The sequence below is a fragment of the Hyla sarda genome, chromosome 2, assembly GCF_029499605.1.
Source record: "Hyla sarda isolate aHylSar1 chromosome 2, aHylSar1.hap1, whole genome shotgun sequence".
NCBI lineage: Eukaryota > Metazoa > Chordata > Amphibia > Anura > Hylidae > Hyla > Hyla sarda.
Genome location: NC_079190.1, coordinates 295350992 through 295361562, shown reverse-complemented (window position 1 = coordinate 295361562; position 10571 = coordinate 295350992).

Here is a 10571-nt window from a genome sequence, read left to right as displayed (position 1 = left end):
CCCCAAAAGCTAAAACGAACTAACTAGTCAGTCACATTTAGTTAATTCAGGATGCAGCATGACCGGAGTGTTGCATATTTATTAAAAGATCAGAAGCACAAGGCATATGTCCCTCTAGACACACAATATTTGCTAGACACACTCAATACCGGTATATTGTTCCTAAATAAAAACCACTATACGTAGACCAATATTCTCACATACAGTGATCATATAGCGGTAGATATTTGCTGAATGGCACCCCCTGAAATACACTACTGTGTGTGTTTGTATATATACATACACATACATTATTGGAGTAGCCATATTGGTCCAATGATGCAGATTCAAAATAAGAGGATTTTGCAGAAACTTATAATAATTTCTTTACTGGATTTTATTAAACACTTTTAGGCTGCTTTCACACTATAAAAATACCTCCGTTATAAACCCCGTTATAAAAACCCTGGAAATCGGCCGTTAAAAAAAATCCTATTATAGTCTATGGGATTTCTCCAATAGCCGTTTTAACCCGTTATCGCCCCCATTATTAATAACGGCTGTTATTTTGTGGCGGGCGAATGAATGGAAGAAATAGTGCCCGTCACAAAATAACAGCCATTATTGATAATGGTCGATAACGGGTTAAAACGGCTATTGGAAAAATCCCATAGACTATAATGGGATTTTTTAACGGCCGATTTCCAGGGCGTTTATAACGGAGGTATTTTTATAGTGTAAAAGCAGCCGAAGTACAATAAAAAAAAAAAGGTATTACAAAATTCTGTTTTATGATTTTTCATCCCTGTATATATGTTTCCTAACCAAAGTGCTTCCAGCTGTTGCAAAACTACACCTCTAAACATGCCCAGACAGGCATAGGCATAATAACCTTGACTGGTGGAGCATAATTGTTCATCCAAACAGTGTTATGCATATTCACAAAGGATCTATTAGGTCCAAAGGGACCTTAATTGAAATTTGAGAGCAAGATAATAACAATAAGAAGGAAAACAATAAAACAATAAAATAGTGAGTCTCCATAACTTCTACAAAATCAATCAAAATTGCTGCATCAGGCAGTTGTCTGGTATTTGCATGTTCATATGTAAACTCTGACACATCTGATGTCATAATATGTTATATGTTACATTTCTTATGTTTTATAAAATTCAATAAAAACATTGTGAAACGGACAGGCATAGGCATGCTGAAATGTTTTAGTTTTTCAACAGCTGGAGGCACTTTGGTTGGGAAACATTGATATATATATACACACACATGCATAAATCAGTGTTTCCCAACCAGGGTGTGTCCAGTTGTTGCAAAACCACAATTCCTAGCATGCCCAGACAGCCTATACAGCTGGCAGCACATTGGTTGGAAAACACTGATTACATACATATATAAAAATGTACTCACACAAATGTTAGTGTACAGGGTGGGCCATTTATATGGATACACCTTAATAAAATGGAAATGGTTGGTGATATTAACTTCCTGTTTGTGGCACATTAGTATATGTGGGGGCGGGAAACTTTTCAACATGGGTGGTGACCATGGTGGCCATTTTGAATCCAACTTTTGTTTTTTCAATAGGAAGAGGGTCATGTGACATATCAAACTTATTGGGGATTTCACAAGAAAAACGATGATGTGCTTGGTTTTAACGTAACTTTATTCTTTCATGAGTTATTTACAAGTTTCTGACCACTTATAAAATGTGTTCAATGTGCTGCCCATTGTGTTGGATTGTCAATGCAACCCTCTTCTCCCACTCTTCACACACTGATAGTAACACCGCAGGAGAAATGCTAGCACAGGCTTCCAGTATCCGTTGTTTTAGGTGCTGCACATGGCGTATCTTCACAGCATAGACAATTGCCTTCAGATGACCCCAAAGATAAAAGTCTAAGGGGGTCAGATCGGGAGACCTTGGGAGCCATTCAACTGGCCCACGACGACCAATACACTTTCCAGGAAACTGTTCATCTAGGAATGCTCGGACCTGACACCCATAATGTGGTGGTGCACCATCTTTCTGGAAAAACTCAGGGAACGTGCCAGCTTCAGTGCATAAAGAGGGAAACACATCATCATGTAGCAATTTTGCATATCCAGTGGCCTTTAGGTTTCCATTGATGAAGAATGGCCCCACTATCTTTGTACCCCATATACCACACCATACCATCAATTTTTGTGTTCCAACAGTCTTGGAGGGATCTATCCAATGTGGGTTAGTGTCAGACCAATAGCGGTGGTTTTGTTTGTTAAAGGGGTATTCCAGGCAAAAACTTTTTAATATATATCAACTGGCTCCAGAAAGTTAAACAGATTTGTAAATTACTTCTATTAAAAAAATCTTAATCCTTTCAGTACTTATGAGCTTCTGAAGTTAAGGTTGTTCTTTTCTGTTTAAGTCCTCTCTGATGACACCTGTCTCAGGGAAACGCCCTGTTTAGAAGAGGTTTTCTATGGGGATTTGCTTCTAAACTGGGCGTTTCCCTGAGACAGGTGTCATCAGAGAGGACTTAAACAGAAAAGAACAACCTTAACTTCAGAAGCTCATAAGTACTGAAAGGATTAAGATTTTTTAATAGAAGTAATTTACAAATCTGTTTAACTTTCTGGAGCCAGTTGAGATATATATAAAAAAAGTTTTTTCCTGTATAACCCCTTTAACTTCTCCATTCACATAAAAGTTTGCTTCATCACTGAACAAAATCTTCTGCGTAAACTGAGGGTCCTATTCCAATTTTTGTTTTGCCCATTCTGCAGCACCTGAAACTACGGATACTGGAAGCCTGTTCTAGCATTTCTCCTGCGGTGTTGCGATCAGTGTGAAGAGTGGGATAAGAGGGTTGCATTGACAATCCAACACAATGGGAAACATTGAACACATTTTATAAGTGGTCAGAAACTTGTAAATAACTCATGAAAGAATAAAGTTACGTTAAAACCAAGCACATCATTGTTTTTCTTGTGAAATTCCCAATAAGTTTGATGTGTCACATGACCCTCTTCCTATTGAAAAAACAAAAGTTGGATTCAAAATGGCCGGCTTCAAAATGGCCGCCATGGTAACCACCCATCTTGAAAAGTTTCCCCCCTCACATATACTAATGTGCCACAAACAGGAAGTTAATATCACCAACCATTCCCATTTTATTAAGGTGTATCCATATAAATGGCCCACCCTGTACTTTAGGGGTGCCATGCTATTTGGCTACCGCTGCAATAAGTGCTGCACTAGGTAGGCCTGGGGCTTGTTGGCCTATGACAGATACACCACTGCATATCACATACATAAAAAACTATACATATGCACATACATATATCATACAAGTCCAGGGTCAACGCATCAGTCTACCAGGAGATTTTGGACCACTTCATGTTTCCTTTGCAGTTGCATTAATGAAATACAATGATCTTTTACATGATATTCTAATTTTTCGAGTTTCACCTTTACATTGTGCGATATCTACCAGTAGCTGCAGGAGGAGGATGGGGAAGGGCGGGGATGTTAAAGGAGCCTGTCCCTGCCAGCACAGTATGTGAGTGACCTCTGCAGTGAGGCTCACTTCTAGATGGTGCTGGCTGCAGTGCTACACTCCTTCCCTGAGTAACAAACACTGTGGCTGCTGCAGGGGTCCCCGTGGAAGATGGGGGGCCCTAGGCAGTTGCCCTGTTTTCCACCCTCTAACGATGGCCCTGTATGTGAGAAACTGAAATGATTTGCCAATAACTTATCACAGCTCAGCTTTTCTATATTATCGAGCTCTGGCAAAGTGAAAGCTGAGCTGTGATGGGCTGCTGTGGGCAAAATCTCTCCACTCTTTCTGTCACACATTTTGATAAATCAGGGCCAGTATGTTCTATTGCATTTTTTTTTTTCATTCTTTTAAATATATATCATCCATCGATATCAAAATCAATATAAAAAAAGGATGTAAATGAGCCTTTTTTTAATTTTTTAATACCATTTCCTGTCTCATAAGGGGAATAATGTTTCATATGCTGGGTAGCAGATAGTGTCCTCTTTGGTGAGTAGCGAAACAACAGAGCAATGTGTCAGTAGAAAATCTGTATTGTGTGTGAAGACAAGTAATTACAGCACTAACTTTAACCCTGTAATAGAGCGGCATGCCGGCAGCTGTAAATGGAGGCACTGTCTGTGGGTGAATAGTAATCCTTAAAGTTGATTACTCAGGCACTTTCCTGTATTTTCTAAGCTGGGAAAACTCCTTTAACTTCTAGAGGACGCATGGCGTACATGTACACCTTGCGCTTGCTCCTGGTCTATGAAGCTCACTCAGGAGCTGAACGCGCTTTATGCTCGGTTGGTACCGTCTGTGATCAACAGTCAGGACCCAATGTGGATGCCGGACAGCACTGATCAAGTTGATGTCTGACATAAACCCTTTAGATGCCTCGAATACAGTTGATTGCAGAGTCTGAAAGTGCTTAAATGAGTTGCTGGTTAGCTCAGGGACTACCACAGTGAAATTGCAGGCTCCTGATCAACTTAAATGACACAGAGCTCACTTACCCTGCTTTTTTCTGTCTGATAGACGCTTCAAATATGCAAGCAGCCTGTACAGGTAGAGCACCAATAACACTGATCAATGCTATGCTGTTGTGTAAATGTAAAAAAAAACTGATATTTGGTCACACTTTATATCAGAAAAAAATAATTAAAAGCAGTCAAAAAGTTATATCAAAACCTACAGATCACAGAACAAAAAAAGAGCCCTTATACAGCTTGGTATATGGAAAAATAAAAGTGCTATAGGGGTCAGAAGAGGAAAATTTTAACCCCTTAGGGAGTCAGCCTATTTTCACCTTAAAGAGCACCTGTCATCAACAAAAACTTTTAATATGTTGTTCATAATCATTAATGAAGAGATATTGTAATATATCTTCATTAAAAAATATTAATATTTATACCAGTTTTTTCATTTTATACTTTTGGCCACTAGGGGTCACTCTTCTATGCCTGGTCTGCAAGCAGCATCCTATGCTTTTCATAGTAAGTATACAGCTTTTAGGACTAATGCTGAAGGGCTCTGGTCCTTCCACCGGAAGTTCAGTACTCTCAGCTCAGGACTCGCTCCCAGCCTGTGAGCTACAAGCCTGCACATGCCTCTCATATAACAGAGGCCAGTCACCTCCCCCTCCCCCCTGCTCTGTGTTCTCCCTGCCCCTCACCACACGTTATCTTATACATTGTATTATCTCACTGCACTCCCTGCTCTGTGCCCCCCCCCCCCCCCCTGACATTCATCTTAATCACTGCCTCTATAATTGCTCCCACTGCCCCTGGTTCTCAGCATTGACTTTTTAGTGCAGAGAGACACAGGAGAGAGATACAGGCTGCCATCCCTCACCTGTACTTAGTCTGTATGCACACTGCAGAGCAGTGTTTCCCAACCAGGGTGCCTCCAGCTGTTGCAAAACTACAACTCCCAGCATGTCTAGACAGCTGTTGGCTGTCTGGGCATGCTGGGAGTTGTAGTTTTGCAACAGCTGGAGGCGCCCTGGTTGGGAAACACTGCTGCAGAGGGAGAGCAGCATACAGGAAGACTGGCAGAAGCAGAGCCCCAGCCAGGCTTCATGTGACATCATGCCTGCTGGGACCCGCCTCCTTCCACCCCTCAGAAAGACAGTGTTCGTGAGCTAATGAAGAGGGATAAAAAAAGGTATTTCCACAGCGTTTTAAACCTCAATAAACACAGGGATAGGCATAGTTAGAGAAGGGGACAGATGGGAAGGGGGATCAGGGAAAGTTTAGATGATGACAGGTACTCTTTAAGGACTCAGCAAATTCATTTTTGCATTTTCATTTTTTCCTCCTCTTCTAAAAATCATAACACTTTCAATTTTGCACCTACAGACCCATATAAGGTCTTGTTTTTTGCGTCACCAATTGTACTTTGTAATGACATCACTTGTTTTATACTATAACCTGCGGCGAAACCCCAAAAAAATTTTATGGGGTGAAATGAAAAAAAGAAACGCCATTTTGGGGGCTCCCGTTTCTACGCAGTGCACTTTTCTGTAAAAATGACACTTTATCTTTATTCTGTAGGTCCATACGGTTACGCGGATACCCAATTTATATAGGTTTTATTTTAATACTTATACAAATTTTGGTGCATGTAGTTACATTTTTTTTTGTTTAAAATTGCCATATTCTGACCCCTATAACCTTTTATTTTTCCATGTACAGGGCAGTATGAGGGCTTATTTTTTGCGCTGTCATCTGTAGTTTTTATCAATACCATTTTTGTTTTGATGGGACTTTGATCGTGTTTTATTAATATTTTTATGGTATATGAAGCAAAAATGCACAATTTTGAACTTTGGTATTTTTTAAGGTGTACGCCATCGACCGTGCGGTTTAGCTAACATAATATTTTAATATTTCGGACATTTACGCATGCTGCGGTACCACATATGATTATTTTTATTCTTTATTACATTATATTTTATTTAAAAAATGGGAAAAGGGGGGTGATTTAAATCTTTAATAGGGAAGGGGTTAATTAACTTTTATTACATTCATTTTTTTTTACACTTTTTTTTTATAGCCCCCATAGGGGGCTACAACATGCAATCTTCTGATTGCACACACTGTTCAATGCTGTGCAATGGCACAGCATTGATCAGTGTAACCGGCGCTCTATTGCTCTAGCCTGAGCAACAGAGCGCATGGAGCAGTAGATTGCCGATCGGACGATGGAGAGGCAGGTGAGGACCCTTCCGTCGTCTGGTAAGCTGATCAGGACATCGAGATTTTGTTACGATAGTCCCGATCAGCTCCGCTGAGCTGCCAGGATTCTTTTACTTTCGTTTTAGATGCAGCGATCAAAGGGTTAATGCCGGGCATCAGCCCGATCGGCCGTGCCTGGCATTAGACAGCATTAGTCCTTGCTGCCCGTAGCAACCGGGACCCACGTTTAACCCGTTCTCCGGTGGTGAGAACAGTTTAAACCCGTTATACTGGACCAGGTACGCCCTGAGTCCTTAAGGATCGAGGATGCAGGGCGTATGCATACGCCCTGCATCCCCAAGAGGTTAATCATACTAATTTCCTTGCAAAAAGTTATAACTTTTATAAGTAGTAAAATAAAACAAAACCAATATAAATTGGGTATCGTTGTAACCATATTAAACTACAGAATAAAGTTAACGTGTCATTTATACCGAAAAGTGTACTGCTTGGAGACGAAAGCCCCAAATATTTGCCAAAAAGACAATTTTTTACATCATCATAACAACAGCACTACACCTGAGATTGCCCCAATTAAGCACAAAGAGGTTAAAAGGCCCCTCCCCAAACAATCCCTCAGTGTTTCCTGTTCCTATGGGAAGCATTGAGGTTGTTACCTCCTGGTCCTGGGGGCTGGCAGCAGGATCAGTTGTCTAGCCAGGCGGTGTAGTTTGGCACCTCAGGGCTCCCCCTTACAAAGCTCCATGGCGGGCCTCTATGGTCCCGATTTCCCCTGCCACAGTCTTCTTGGAGTTTCTGTGACAGGGAGGGTAAATATGCAGGGGTGTTTAAACTAGGGACTGGGGGGAGGGAACCTACGAGGTAGAGGGGGAATATAGTGTAGAGAGAGAGGGGGGACTTTATTATGTACCTGGGGGTGGAGCGGAGAGAGGGTTTAGTAATAGTTAATAGGGAGAGGCTTCATAGAAAAAAAAAGACATACACCATTGAATTGCTAGTTGACTAATGCTAGAAGTCTGACCAATAAAACTAACTGGAGTTGATAATGTCTGAAGAGAATTATGACATACTAGGTATAACAGAGACTTGGTTGGACGATAGCTATGACTGGGCAGTCAACATACAGGGTTATAGTCTATTCAGGAAGGAGCGGACAAAACAGAAAGGGGGAGGAGTTTGTCTTTATGTAAAGTCCAGTCTGAAGGCCGCACTGCCGGAGAATATTTGGGAGGGAAACGATAATGTGGAGTCATTATGGGTAAAAATATATGGAGATAAGAATAAAAATAATTCTGATAGGGGTTTGCTATAAGCCACCAAACATAATGGAAGAGGCAGAAGATCAATTACTGAGGCAAATAAACAAGGCAGCAAATCAGAATGAGGTGATAATAATGGGGGACTTTAACTATCCTGATATAAACTGGGGGACTGAGACCTGTGAATCTCATAAAGGAAACAGGTTTCTGACTATAGCTAAAGACAATTATCTGTCACAAATGGTGCAGGGCCCGACCAGAGTGGGCGCCCTACTGGACTTAATATTAACCAACAGACCTGACAGAGTAACTAATGTGCAAGTAGAAGGACACCTAGGAAATAGTGATCATAATATAATACATTATAGCTTGTTCTCTCGAGGGGCCACAAAAACAATGAACTTTAGGAAGGCAAAGTTTGATCAACTCAGAGAAGACCTTAACAATATAAAATGGGATAATGTCCTCAAAAACAAAAATACGGACACTAAATGGGAAACTTTTAAAAATATCTTTTATTCCCAAAAGATATATACATCTTACAGTGAGAATTTAAGGGTCAGAAAAAAAATAAAATAAAACAATATGGTTGAATAAGAACGTTAAGGGGGGCAATAAATGACAAAAATAAAGCATTTAAACTACTAAAACAGGACGGCAGCGAAGAAGCATTAAAAAGCTATAGAGAAAATGGTAAAATATGTTAAACAAAAAACAGATAAAAGCCGCAAAAATAGAAAGACTCCTTGCCGAAGAGAGTAAAACTAACCCCAAAATGTTCTTTAACAATATAAATAGCAAAAAGGTCAAAAATGAAAGTGTAGGCCCTTTTAAAAAATGATGAGGAAGAAGTTATAAACAGGGATCAGGAAAAAGCAAATATATTAAACAAATTCTTCTCCACTGTATTCACCGAGGAAAATGGAATGGCATGTGAAATACTGCGAGATAAGGTAAACTCCCCAGTACAGGTCACCTGTCTAACACAGGAAGAAGTACAGTGCCACCTACAAAAAATCAAAATAGACAAATCACCAGGTCCAGATGGCATTCACCCCTGTGTTCTAAAGGAATTAAGTGATGTAATAGACAGACCCCTATTTTTTATATTCAGGGACTCTATAGTGACAGGGGCTGTTCCACAGGACTGGCGCATGGCAAATGTGCCAATATTTAAAAAGGGGACAAAGGGTGACCCAAGGAATTATATACCTGTTAGTTTAACCCCGGTTGTATGTAAATTGTTTGAGGGTTTTCTAAGAGATGCTATTTTGGAATATCTTGATAAAAATAAATGTATGACCCCATATCAGAATGGCTTTATGAGGGATCGGTCCTGTCAAACTAACCTGATCAGCTTTTATGAGGAGGTGAGGTCCAGACTGGAACAGGGGCAATCGCCAGATGTCGTATATCTGGATTTTTCCAAAGCATTTAACACGGTTCCACATAAAAGGTTGGTGCATAAAATGAGAAGGATTGGGCTGGGGAGAATGTTTGTAAGTGGGAAGTAACTGGCTCAGTGATAGGAAACGGGTGGTTATTATTGGTATTTATTCTGATTGGGTGACTGTTACTAGTGGGGTACCATAGGGGTCCATCTTGGGTCCTGTCCTATTTAATATATTTATTAATGACCTTTTAGAGGGGTTAAAGTAGCAATCTTTGCAGATGATGCTAAATTCTGTAAAGCGGTAAACACTATAGAGGACAGGGCCTCTTCTACGTAGAAAGAAGGTTTCTACACCAGCACAGACGGGGGTTCTTTACTGTAAGAGCAGTGAGACTATGGAATTCTCAGTCAGAGGAGGTGGTCATGGTGAACTCTGTAAAAGAGTTCAAAAAGGGTCTGGATGCATTTTTGGAGAATAATAACATCGCTGGTTATGTATACTAGATTTATAGGGACAGAACGTTGATCCAGGGATTTATTCTGACTTCCATATTTGGAGTCAGAAAGGAATTTTTACCTCTAGTATGAGGGTTTTTTGCCTTCCTCTGGATCAACTCAGTAGGGACTCATTAAGGTTAGAGATGAGCGAACTTTTGACAAATTTGATTCGGCCGATTCGCTGAATTTTTTGAAAAAATTAGTTTAGATCCGAATTTATTTGTGGCAAATCTATAATAAAAACGGCTATTTCTGGCCTACAGAGAGCCTCAATAGGGGTGTAGAAAACATTGCTGTGTTCTAACATGGATATGGAGTGTGCTGGGGTAGTGAAATAATACTGTTATTCAGAAAGACATGCAGATTACCAGCATCACTTTTAGAATCACTGCCGCAGAGTGGCACAATGACAGAGCCTGGAGATGGCATCAGTATGAGGAGACCTTATAGTGGCTGAGTGACCCAGCGTGGAGCTGTTGGCAGCATGAGGAGACCATATAGTGGCTGAATGACACAGCGTGGAGGTGTTGGCAGCATGAGGAGACCATATAGTGGCTGAATGACACAGCGTGGAGGTGTTGGCAGCATGAGGAGACCATATAGTAGCTGAATGACACAGTTTGGAGGTGTTGGCAACATGAGGAGACCATTTAGTGGCTGAATGGCACAGCGTGGAGGTGTTGGCAGCATGAGGAGACCATATAGTGTC